This window comes from Callospermophilus lateralis, chromosome 4 (genome assembly GCF_048772815.1).
Source record: "Callospermophilus lateralis isolate mCalLat2 chromosome 4, mCalLat2.hap1, whole genome shotgun sequence".
NCBI lineage: Eukaryota > Metazoa > Chordata > Mammalia > Rodentia > Sciuridae > Callospermophilus > Callospermophilus lateralis.
This window is the reverse complement of record NC_135308.1, coordinates 93929436-93942271: the sequence shown is the minus strand read 5'-3', so window position 1 is coordinate 93942271 and position 12836 is coordinate 93929436. Positions and strand designations below refer to the sequence as shown.

At 37.9% G+C, this 12836-nt stretch overlaps 1 protein-coding gene across 22 annotated transcripts in view; it reads right to left on the bottom strand.

Annotated features, from left to right (window-relative positions):
- The window catches only part of Ppfibp1 (PPFIB scaffold protein 1), a 288979-nt gene that overhangs the window by 272062 nt on the left and 4081 nt on the right, over nt 1-12836 (bottom strand). The window lies entirely within an intron of this gene.

Genomic DNA, 12836 nt, shown 5'->3' with positions numbered 1-12836 from the left:
TTGGCTAACTTCACTTGGCATTATAATCTCTAACTCCATCCATTTACCTGCAAATGGCATGATTTTATTCTCTCTCACTGCTGAGTAATATTCCATTGTGTGTATATATACCACATTTTCTTTATCCATTCATTTACTGAAGGGCATCTAGGTTGGTTCCACCGACTAACTATCATGAATTGTGCTTCAATAAACATTGATGTGGCTGTGTCCCTGTAGTATGCTGTTTTTAAGTCTTTTGGATATACACCAAGGAGGTTATTCCCTTTTTAAAGACCAGAAAACCTGGGCTCAGGATGAGTAAAGAAAAAAGTCACAATACTAAAGCAGTACTATGTCTGGAATTCTATTCAAGATATACCTGAATTCAAAACCTAAAACACTTGCTACTACCCTCTACCTCATAGTTCCACCAAAGATTATACAAGCACAAATTACAAAGATGGAATTGTTGCCTAAGTATAGCAGATCAGCCTTAGAGTTAGAAGCTCTAGATTTTAATGATGCTTCCAATGAGTGGTGGTTTCCCACAAATTAATGGAGATGAAAATGGTATTTAACTTCATAACATTGAGGTGAGACGCATCTATAAAAGCCCCAGTGAAAGGGCTTGGAGAGACAGTTAAGAGCTCAATAAGAACTAGTTCTTGTCGCCTTCCCTCTTCAGATAGGTCAGCCAAGTTAGCATTGCTGAATGTATTCAAAGGACCTCAATGAGGCTTGAGAAAGCCTGGAGCCCCAGAGAATGACCCGAAGAGAAGAGGTCTGGATGGGACTCACCACAGTTTCTGCTCAGTCTGCCTACCTATCACCTAAACACTTAAAAACTCAACCATGGAATGTTCAATAAACCCACAGTAAATTATATTCAGGGGAGTTAATTCTCTTGGGAACCACCCTCAACCAATGAGTGAAGGGAATCAGTGGATGAATGTGTAGGCATTTCCTCTCAGGGAGGGAAAATTCTAAAATTTATCCTACAGGATTCCTCATAGAATCCTTATTGCAACTGAATTCATATTGACCAAAGTGGTAACCAACTCAGTTATGTACTCTTCAATGGCTTTTCCTTTGTCTATCTCTCACCTTCACGCTTCCCAAGATCATCTACTGAGTAGATGAATAAATCAGAGGCTGCTAAAAAACAAAAAGAAAGAAAAACCCTAACTGTGGGCCAACTCTGTCCATGCACAGACCATGCCACAGACCAAGAAGCTACTGGACCCAGCTACTTGGCCACTTGGGAATCCACGAAGCCCATCTGCCTTCAGTAAGTCTACTTCCACCCTGGGAAATGGGAAATGAACAGCAAAACCAAGCTAGCAAGGCTTGACCCAGTTATACCTCACCTTTCCTCACTGACTTTTCCTATTCATTCATATTCATTCATTAATTTTCTTTTTCTTTTTTTTTTTTTTTTGGTGGGGGGTAGGATGTGGGGAGGGGGGTTGGATACCAAGGATTAAAGGGGCACTCAACCACTGGGCCACATCCCCAGCTCTATTTTGTATTTTCTTTGGAGAGAGGGTCTCACTAAGTTGCTTAGGGCCTCACTGTTGCTGAAGCTGGCTTTGAACTCATGATCCTCCTATCTCAGCCTCCTGAGCCAATGGGATCACAGGCGTACGCCAGTGCCATTACACCTGCCTATTCATTCATTTTCTTTCTCCACTCCCCCCCACCCCACACCCCTCCCTCTCTGTCACAAGTTCATGATCGAACACACACACACACACACACACACACACACACACACACCAAAAAAAAAAAAAAAGATCCACACACATAAGTTTTTCCATGGTACATGCTCGGTAGCCTTAGCCACATGAAGAATCTATTCTCCTTAGGAAACTGCAGTCACCCACTATGAGATATAATTTTAAACAGTGATTACACAGAAGTGATTTCCTAAGCAGAAGGAATCAATATCAATATGGAAAAGACAAACTGAAGATTCCAGGTGGAAAAGAAAATAGATAAAAATAGACAAATAGTCAAGAATGCGGATTACACAAAAATTTTGTATCTCTACATCACTAAAAACAAAATTAAAAGACAAACTAAATAAAATACTTAAAAAAAGGTATAAATATTTAGAACAATGACAACAGAGGATTGATAAGTGAAATATTGAACTAGATTTTATAACAAATGAGAAAAATACTAATTTCCAAAAGGTAAAATGGGTAACAATGTGTTAAATAAGAAATACAGCCAATAGGCATATGATCATGTTTGGTCTCATTAATATAAAAAATGAAATAACTTTTCTTCTAGAAAATTACCAAATTTTAGTAAAATGAAATCTGATAATGGGAACAAAAATTAGTAGAAACTTTTTGACAAATGATGGCGATATTGAGTAGGATATGCACATACATTCAATCTAAACCCTTGGTTTACCTTCCATTCATTTAATGTGAAAATGTGAGCAAGGTGGAACACAGAAAATGCTGGTGACACAGAAGCCCATCAAATCGGGAAACACATTCTACAATGAGATTAAATAAATCATCCACAAATGGAATATTTCACAGTCCTTAGAAATACTAGCCAGGCTTTGTGGCACATGCCTATAATCCCAGCAACTCAGTTGGCTGAGGCAGGAGAACTACAAATTCAAGGCCAGCCTCAGTAACTTAGTGAGACCCTGCCTCAAAATAAAAAATAAAAAGGCTAGGGGTGTAGCTCAGTGGTAGAGCACCCCTGGGTTCAATCCCCAGTACCCCCCCCCAAAAAAGGAATACATTTATTTACAGGTATTTTAATAGCATGAAGAAATGCAAATAAAACAATGTTAAGTTTTTAAAAAGTGGAATGCAAAATCATGACTCAGAATATATTTCAATTGCAGAAAAAAATATGAATTGAAAGAAACACAAAAGGCAGATATACCTTTGTGTGGTAGGACTGCTGATGACTTAAAAAAAAAAAAAACATCTTTTCTGCATTTTTCTGTACTACTCAAATCTTCTATAAAGGGCATACATTAATTTTATAATTGAAAAAAAAATATTTATTTCAAGTGTAAATGCACAATGAACAATAGATGGAAATCTCACAGTTCTCCACCCCACTCCCACAAATACCAAAACACTCCTTGGTTGGCAGGTAGGGCAGTCATGGTGGGGGTAAGCTGCTCTTACATCTGAGCCTAGACAAACATTAGGCTTCTTGATATAAAAACAAAAACTCTGCATGTCTCATGTATCAAAACACATTTTGGAAATTCGTTAACCAAAACCTTTTCCATCAGAATATTTAAATCTGTACACCAGAACAAGCTAGTTAAGTAAGCAGGATGTTTACTAGGAACACCCTAAAAACTAATAATTGTTTTTACAGATCTGCTAAATCCCTGCCAGTTTGTGTCAGTACACAGTGTAACATAAACAATCTCCAGAGTCTGTCCCCACTTCTGAACAGGAGAGCATGAAACCCTGAGCATCAGGCTTAATTCCTTGGCAATAATCACTGAAAATAAGCCTTTTGGAGCTCACTCTTTCAAAGGCTGATTTCGTGGTCTTTGAGATAGTTTTCTAGGAGGAACAGCTAACTGTGACAAATTTTTTTTGCATTCGGTATCTTGTTTCATCTTCACAACCCTACAAAGCAGAGCTTCACAGCACTATTGACATTTGGATCCAGGTAATTATTAAAGGGGGCTGTACTGTGCCTCACAGGGCAGTTAACAGAATTCTTGGGTTCTACCAACCAAATGCCAATAGCACCTACACCACTTGGTTGTAACACAAAAAAAAATGTCTCTTTTTTTTTTTTTAATTAATTTTTATTGTAGGTTGTTCAAAACATTACATAGTTCTTGATATATCATATTTCACACTTTGATTCAAGTGGGATATGAGCTCCCATTTTTACCCCATATACAGATTGCAGAATCACATCAGTTGCACAACCATTGATTTACATATTGCCATTCTGGTGTCTGTTGTATTCTGCTGCCTTTCCTATCCTCTACTATCCCCCCTCCCCCCTCCCCTCCCCTCTTCTCTCTCTACCCCCTCTACTGTAATTCATTTCTCCCCCTTATATTTTTCCTCCTTTCCCCTCATTTCCTCTTGTATGTAATTTTGTATACCCCTGAGGGTCTCTTTCCATTTACATGCAATTTCCCTTCTCTCTCCCTTTCCCTCCCACCTCTCATCCCTGTTTAATGTTAATCTTCTTCTCATGCTCTTCGTCCCTACTCTGTTCTTAGTTACTCTCCTTATATCAAAGAAGACATTTGGCATTTGTTTTTAAGGGATTGGCTAGCTTCACTTAGCAAAAAAATGTCTCTTGACATTGCCAAATGGACCCTATAGGTCAAAATTCCCTCAGTTGAAAACCAAGGCTTCAAAGAAGATACTATTACTGCCCCCATTTGACAAATGAAATTGAGACATAGCTATAGACCCATCTAACTCCAGAGCCTAAGATCCACATTTCCATACAGGCAGAAGACCCACACATCTCTTTTCAACTTGATTCACCTTTGCACCCCCATGGAGCCAAGGACAAACTTCAGTACATGTTAGCTGAACAAACCATTACTCTCATCACATAATATTTATTTACTTCAAACTGGGCTATAGGCCCAGGCAATGAAGGGACTCATGGCCTGCAAGTGGTTCATCATTGTCTATTTGAAAAAATAAGACATATTCAGAGATAAGCCATTTGGAGACTCAAAGAAAACTTTGTTTCCTCATATGTAAAATGGAGACAATGCTAGGGCTGTTCTCATAATTAACTCAGATCAATGCAATGAAATTCCTATTGCAAAATACAATTTGAAAAAACAACTAAATACCAAGAATGTGTGTCAATAAGTAGGCTTAGGCATTGTAGGAATCAAAACATCTCAAAATTTACTGGGATGAAGGAATCTGAAGAGAAACTAAACTCATGACCCATGATTTTAAATGTAGGTGAACATTTAAAATCCAAAAATTTGATTACCTGATTCCCACAGAAATCCTGGGCTGGGCTCTGACTGAGACTCTCAGCAAAGTTTTCCTGCTGAACTGCTTTGAAGTGGTTAAAAAAAAAAAAAAAAAAAGGTGGGTTTAAGAGCAATGGGAAAAACAGAAAGGTTTAGTGTACTTCATGCACACCAGGAATTGGAGCACAGGGGGACTTAAAGACATTCTTGCAGAAAGAGGTCAAGATCACAAGAGGCAAACAGTGACAACGGCCAGGCAAAATCCAAGAAATATTTCTCATATAAAAATATGCTACAGAGCATATACTCAACTTATATTATGAACTGAGAAATTTCTCAGACTAAAATATCGACATTCAGATTGCTTCACAGCATTCTCTGAGAATAGGCAAATATTTGCTTTAAACTTAAATTTACATAGCTGAAAGTAAAGCTTCTGCCAGAACAAAGAATCAATCTTCCCTAAACATAAACCCAACATCTTCCTCCTCATGTTCAGTTCATTTTATTCTCTAAGGCACCAGAATAAGAGACACAGTAGCCAGATCTTCTCTTTTAAATGTGAATTTCAGAAGTTTAATTCCATAAGTGGAACTTCCCAAACTAAGTGTTGTGTAAAATTTCTTAAAGACTGTGTAGTCCACACCTAACCTGTCTCCATGCAGTCTCCATCCCAGGACCACCAATATTAGAACTCTACTATAAGCCACATAGCTCACAAGTAGTCCAAGGATTTGGAGCAGGCAGGGCAGTTGGTACCAAAGGCTTGTTTAGAAATCTGTCTAGTCATAGATGCAAATAAGAGAGAAGAGACTAACTTCAGGGGCTCAGTACAAGACAACTGCAATGTCTATACCAGACAGGATAGGGATGAGAACCAAGGCAATGAGAGAACAGACAGTGATTCAGAAAATATTTGAAAGGTGATAACAGTGCTGATGGCCAACAGAGTCTCTAAGATATAACACACAAACGTGACCCACTGCAAACTTTGAGGATAAATCTGAAACTCTGAGACCAGAGGAAAACTCAGGCTTAAAAGGAAGCATTTTGAGTTCTGACAAGTGGGGCTATCTTCATGGACCTGTGACCTAGATTGTCACCCAGGACCCCATGCTCAAAAAGGCACCATGCTAGGCTTACTGCTCAGCTGCCTCCATCTTGATAATCTTAATTTTAACTTTGAACATGTATTTTGTAAATGAAATCTGACAGGACAATGGAAAATGCACACAGGCAAGAGATCCAAGTTAACACATATGACCACTGCTCCTTGTCACCCCATCCACACAAAGCATTTGCAAGGTTCCATAAGCACAGAATTCCAGTGACATAATACAATGCACAGGAGTTCAACAAGACTCAAAGCAAGTTCAAGGTAAGTATGTTACAAATACAACTGAGTGAGCAGGTAGGTGGGAACTGACAGCTCTAAGGTGTCTTCCATTCAAACCAGAATTGCTTTGCACACAGAAAGAAGGCAACATTTTTCTAAGAAATACCCATGACCAAGGAATTCTATCATTCTCTTACTAATGTTACTTCCCTGTATTAGCCAACAACTTAGGCTTTCTGAAAATAATGGCATAGGAAAAAAAACAACAAAAAAAAAAAAGATAGGGCAACCCACAGTTTCTTCTTCTTTCAGTCCTTCCTTACACCCCTGTAAGTCAAACATACAGTGCTGATAAATTGTGTGCATATCAATAAGGGAAATAAAAATAGTTGAGTTTTATGCAGTGTTTCTACTGTTCTGGTAAGAACATGTACACATGGATGCATCACCTACAAAATACAAATTACAGGACTTCAGTAATTCTGCATACAAGCTCAATTGTCTTATAGTTGTAGTTGTATTAAACCCCAGCACTGCACAATATAAAGATGAATAGTAAAATTTATGCTAATAATCTCAATTTTTATTTAAATTCTTAAATTTAATCCATGCTATAATTTTTAATTTTCTTTGACTTAGAATGACATTAAAAAGAAAATACTATGGAGAGAGACTATAGAAGAAAGGAAAAATCTTTTATCTTAGTACCTTTATCAGCATTTTTATCCTTCTATTAGGAAGGAACAGCAAAAATAAATACTGATATCTTTCAAAGCAACTTCCAAAAGAACCATCAAAGATTGATGGAGTGATGTTGATTTGATACAGTAGTCCCCCACTTATCCAAGGGGAATGCCTTCCAAGACCCCCAGGGGATTCCTGAAACCCAGGATAGTACTAACCATTATACATATACTTTTTCCTATACATACCTATGATAAAGTTTCATTTACAAAATAAGGCAAACTTTTTCAATTCATGTCTCTCACCCAAAATTTAACTAAACACTTACCACAACATCAGAGTTATATCTTTTGCAATATGAGGTGCAACAGCAAAACTAACAAACTTCTTTCTTTTCTTTTTTCTTCTTCACAATTTCATGGATAGAAGATTTGTTCTTATCTTTTTTAAAAATATGTTTTAGTTGTAGATGTACATGATATCTTTATTTATTTTTATGTGGTGCTGAAGATTGAACCCAGTGCCTCCATACATGCTAGGCAAGAGCGTACTGCTGAGATATAGCCCCAGCCCCAGGCCCTTACTGTAGATCTTAACACCCTCAGCATATGGTATTTTCTCTTTCCCTATTAAGTCAAGAATTTTTACCTTTTCACTTAAAGGAACATTTTCTAGTTTCTTCAGCATATGCTAATTGCCAGCATCATATTCTTGTAATTTGGGGTTACTAAACAAAATAAAGGTTACCTGAACACAAGCATTGCAATATTGCTACAATCAATCTGATAACTAAGATGGTTACTAAGTGACTAATAGGCAGATAGCATATACAGGGTGGATATGCTGAATAAACGGATCGTTCATGTCCTGAGAAGGCAAAGCAGGACAGCATGAGATTACATCATGCTGCTAAGAATGGAACACAATTTAAACCTTATGAATTGTTTATTTCTGGAATTTTCCATTTTATATCTTTGGGTCACAATTAACTGCAGATAACTGAAACAGCAAAAAGTGAAACCAAGAATAAGAGGGGAACTACTGCACTGCACTCATAATTACTAGATTGCTTCAGGCCTTTTCTCCATCACCCTGATGTCATTACCACAACAAATCTACTTAAACACCACAACATAATGTGTTTCCAACTAAAGCATTAACTAAAAGTAATAAGTTAAAATGAAGTCTAAACACAATCTTGTCAGGAAAATATTTAACACAGTAGTCTCTCCTCTGGACAACTCCTTTCTAGAATATTTCCCAGTGCCTTGATGGTTCCATTGTAACCAAATTCTGACTGTGGCACCAAACCCAGGCAGTTTCTCACCAAAGTGCTCAGGTTTTCTCCAAGAAGCTGGTCTCCAAGAAGTCTGGTCTGGTCTTTAAATATTCCTACTTCAAATACAGTCAAGTTTTCCTTTTGTCTGATTTCCTTTTTTTTTTTTTTTTTTTGGACTACTACTTTCCACTTCAATAAATTACCTTCCTGCTTGGAGACACATCCTTACAAATATGTCACTTTGTATTGTTTAGATGAGAGACTTCTATCAAATTTTTCCTCTGTACCAGTAATCCCTACAGCTAGCCTTTCGGGAGCCAGTTACTTGTCTATGAATTTCCTTTCACTGCTTCCTATTCTACTGCACACTGTCTGCAGTAGACTCACTCAACTTTTAACCATTTTTCCCCATTCCCCCCTCCCCCATTCTTTCTTCCAGCCCATCCAAAGAAGTGTCCTTAAGTATTTAAGACTCACCAGTCACCCTCCCTCCCAATTTTCAGTCTATCCCTGTCCTTCTCGCCCACACCTTGCACTCATTCCTTGCTCTCTTCCATTTTATAATATCACCCTTTCTCTCTGTACCTTCCTCTAACATAAGTTACTATTCCATGTTTCGCTGATCAGTTCTTGAAAGAACAGATTAACTGGCCACCTGCAGTTATTGCCACCTATGTACTGCTCAATTTTTTGCCCTCTGAATTCCATCTCTTCCATGCTACTGAAACCACGCCCAGCAAATCCACGAAATGGCCTGGTAAGTGGACTAGGTATAGATCTCAGGCCCGTCCTCATGACCAGTCTGCTGCACTGGGTGGTGTGGACAGTTCCCTATGTTGACTGAGCTTCTTCCTTTTGTCACCACTGTCTACTTCTTTTGCCTGACCATTTCTAAACATCAATTATTCCCTGAAAGCAGGGTGCTTGCTTCTCTTTTATTCTTCATGATCTTCTTTGAGGAGTTCTACCCTCATTCTTTATGTGAAAGCTCCTTGAAGGTGGTCTATTATTCTAGGCTATGCCTATACTCCAAATCTAAATTCTTACTTAAAATCTTTATGTGAATAATACCATCCAACAGTTCTTAATGGCTTTTAATGTACCAAGTACAGAAGCAAGCCAGTTGCAGGTATATGAAGTAACTGAGATTAAGGATACTGACACTGGAGCCCTAACTGCATGAGTTTAAATCCTGAGTCTAGCATGAATCATCTGTGTGACCTGGAGAAAGTTACTTAACCTCTCTGAGCCTTAGAGCCCTCATGTGTACTACAGGTACAATAGCATTATGTATTTCTTAGGAGTGATGTGAAATTGTGTCTAAGTTAAATATCTTAGAACAGTGCCTGCTACATTTTAAGGGCTATGTAAACATTATCTGTTCTTACATTGTTGTTATTCTCCTAATAACCTGAGGAGGCAAGTACTATTATTTTATCAATTTACTTAATGAGAAAACTAAGGTGGGTAATTGTGGATCATGATGGAATCTCAAACTCCAGATGGTCAAATCTTAACTCATCATATTTCCCATTAAGATTCAACTTTTGCTTGTGTACCCTTCTTAATTAAAGGTGTTCTGTCCTTCCCACTCCTCTTACCACACATACCCCAGAGAACATTCAACATTCTATTTCCAGGGTCATCTTTATAAAATAATCACCTTCCTCCTCATCTACAAAAAAAAAAAAAAAAAATCCATTGAAGAGCTTAATCATATTAATCCCATTAAAAACCTCTTGAGATCTAGTTCCAACATATCTTACCTCCCAACAATACCAATCTCTCTAGCCATCTCTCTTAATCTAATCATTGTATTCTAAATTTTATTCCAAACCCAGGTATCCTCACTTCCTCCTCAAAATCTCCTACCTACCCATTCAAACCTTACCTCCTTCAGTGGGACCCCAATAAACCCACTCTTCCTTTGCTTGAGTGATTATTCTAGCTTAAGTTATGATCTTTCCTCACCTACTGCCAAAGGGTCCAACAGTGTGTTGTTTTTAAATTTAACACATTTTCTGTTGCAAGAGTAATGCATGGGCAAACAAAGTCAAGTGCTGCAATTGTAAAGGAGACATATTATGCTGTAAAATAAATAATGAAGCCCCCTTCATCTTCTCTGACATTCTAATCCCCTCCCCATGCACTGACAAATCCAAACATGTTATGTATGTGGGAGTTTTTTTCCTTAAAATATACAGATACCTGTACAACTTAGTATATTCTTTTCAATCTTTTTAACAGCTAAGTAGTATTCAAAATGTGGTTTTATAATGATTATGTATAAGATATGCCATCCCTTTTCTGTCCTCATTTCCTGAATACTGTAAAGGGTAAATAATATGTTTTGTTCATCTTTTCATCTCAAAGAGGACCTTATACCAAGGCTAGAATTGTTCATCAAATGCTCAACAAATAATAACAGTAACTCTATTCAGTCCAGTACAGGTAGCTAGCCAGGAAAACAGCTGTTAGTGCTTCACACACATTATCATATTTAATCCTCATAACCACCCAATTATTTCCATTTCACAAAAGACTTAACCAAAATCACAGTTATTAAGGACAGGGGATTCTAATCTACAGGTGTCTGGCTCCAGAGCCCTCACCTTTATCCCTTTGCTATAGTTAATAAAAGTTTCATAAAAACATCCTTTATTTTCTCAACCAATATTGGAGAATAGAAAGTTCCAAGAATCCTTGTCTGGGCATGTGGGACTAAGATGGGAGCTAAAAGGAATCATGAGCAGATGGAGACAAATGATTGCAGCTATAATACTAGCCTACCATTCACCCATTCCACCTAGGTTTACTGAGGCCCTATGAGGAGAAGGGCTATTGAGTTACTTCCCTCCCCCTCCTCAGGCTCCCCACTACACTCTCCTTCCATAATATCATGTCATTCTTTGCTGAAAAATCTACCAAGGCCAAATGTACATTATTATTTCTATTAATTTCTAATTATGTATAATCCTTGCAAAAACTGTGTGACACAAACATTAGTATTACCATTTTACAGATGCAAAGGTGAGACCCAAGGAAGTTCAATTATTTGCCAATATCAGACTGTAATAAACAGCAAAGTCAGAATTCAAGTTGGAAATCGGGATTTAAGTTGATATCTGTGTGGCTCCAAAGTCCTACCCTTTTTTCCCCTCATACAGAATAATGCCTTTTAATTCCTAAAGAACAGATAACTTTTTTAAATTTAGACACAAGTTAAGACCACATTTGGCTACAAGTACATATCCAATTTCTGTGATTTAGAGATTTTGTTTTTCTCATCAAAGTCATGGGTAGACAAGGTCTAATACAGCAGTTTCAGAATGCCATCAGCTTCTCAGCCTCCTTCTTATCTTCTACCCAGTCATTCTTAATCCTCAAGCCTTTTGTCTTTGGTCACAAGATGCTTTGTCCCCTTTCTCCAGGGAGAAAAAAGAAATACAAACAAAAGGCCTAACAGGTGAGCTCCGAGAGGCTGTCCCCTTATCAGAGCTTTGGGGATAAGGGAGGACCCTGGTACTTACATCTCACTGGCCTAGACTACATCACTAAGACATCCCCGCTGCAGGATTCTGGGAAATTGGGCACTTTTAACTGGCAATGGTGGTGAATTAAACAAAATGGGGTTAGATGTAGGGAAGACATGGGCAGGATACACATCTGGGTGTGTCCAGTCCACAGAGTGATGTAGAGGGCAAGTCAACCTAAAGAATCAAAGTATCTTGGGCAAAGAATAAACAGTAAAGAACAACTAAGAACCTAAATTCTGTATTTAGAAGCTTTTTCAGTTATGCAAAGTCATACACTGTTGGAAGCGGAGGATGGAAGAATGTGAAAGTTTGACAAGAACATCCAAGCAGCTGATCCAGAGGAAAAATACTGAGACCCAGGTGACTTCACACATATGGTCCTAATGGAATCACAGGTTCAGAGTGTTTTCCCCTGACTGCTCAATGACTCCCTACCTCCCTTCTCACTTCCCAGAATTAACTTAGAAGCCCATTTGACTCTTCTATCATTCATAAGAAAAGAACATGTTTCAATTCCAATTCAAATGAAATAAAATTCTCTACTATGTGTTGTTCTAAAAATCAGCATCTTTAGAAAAAGATAGTGGTTATAGGGACTTTATCTGTATAACTGCAGCTACACTGTCAAACTACTACAAGAAGAAAGTAGGCCACAGAGTTTAAAAATAGTTTTCACTTTTTCCAATTAAAGGCGATTCAATAAACTTTCCTCATAAATACTCATACAACTCTGTAGCAGTGAGATGACATTTGTACGATGTAATACAGATGAAGATAAAGATGACAAAAGGCCAGAAAAAGAACTGCAGTGAGCTACATCCTAGGCACAGAAACACAATATAATGTAGGCACACTGAGTGATACTGTACAGCCTAACAACCCTCCTATGAAAGAGTTAACACATTTCCCAGTGGGCCTACCTACTTCTTCTCAAGAACTGTCTCCCTCACTAAAGAATTTCGTTACTTATTTCTGAAAAGAGTGGCAAGTCTTATTCAGAAATAAGTAACCAAATTCTCAGTCTCTCACCAGGTGAAGTTAAGTTTGCCTTTTTAA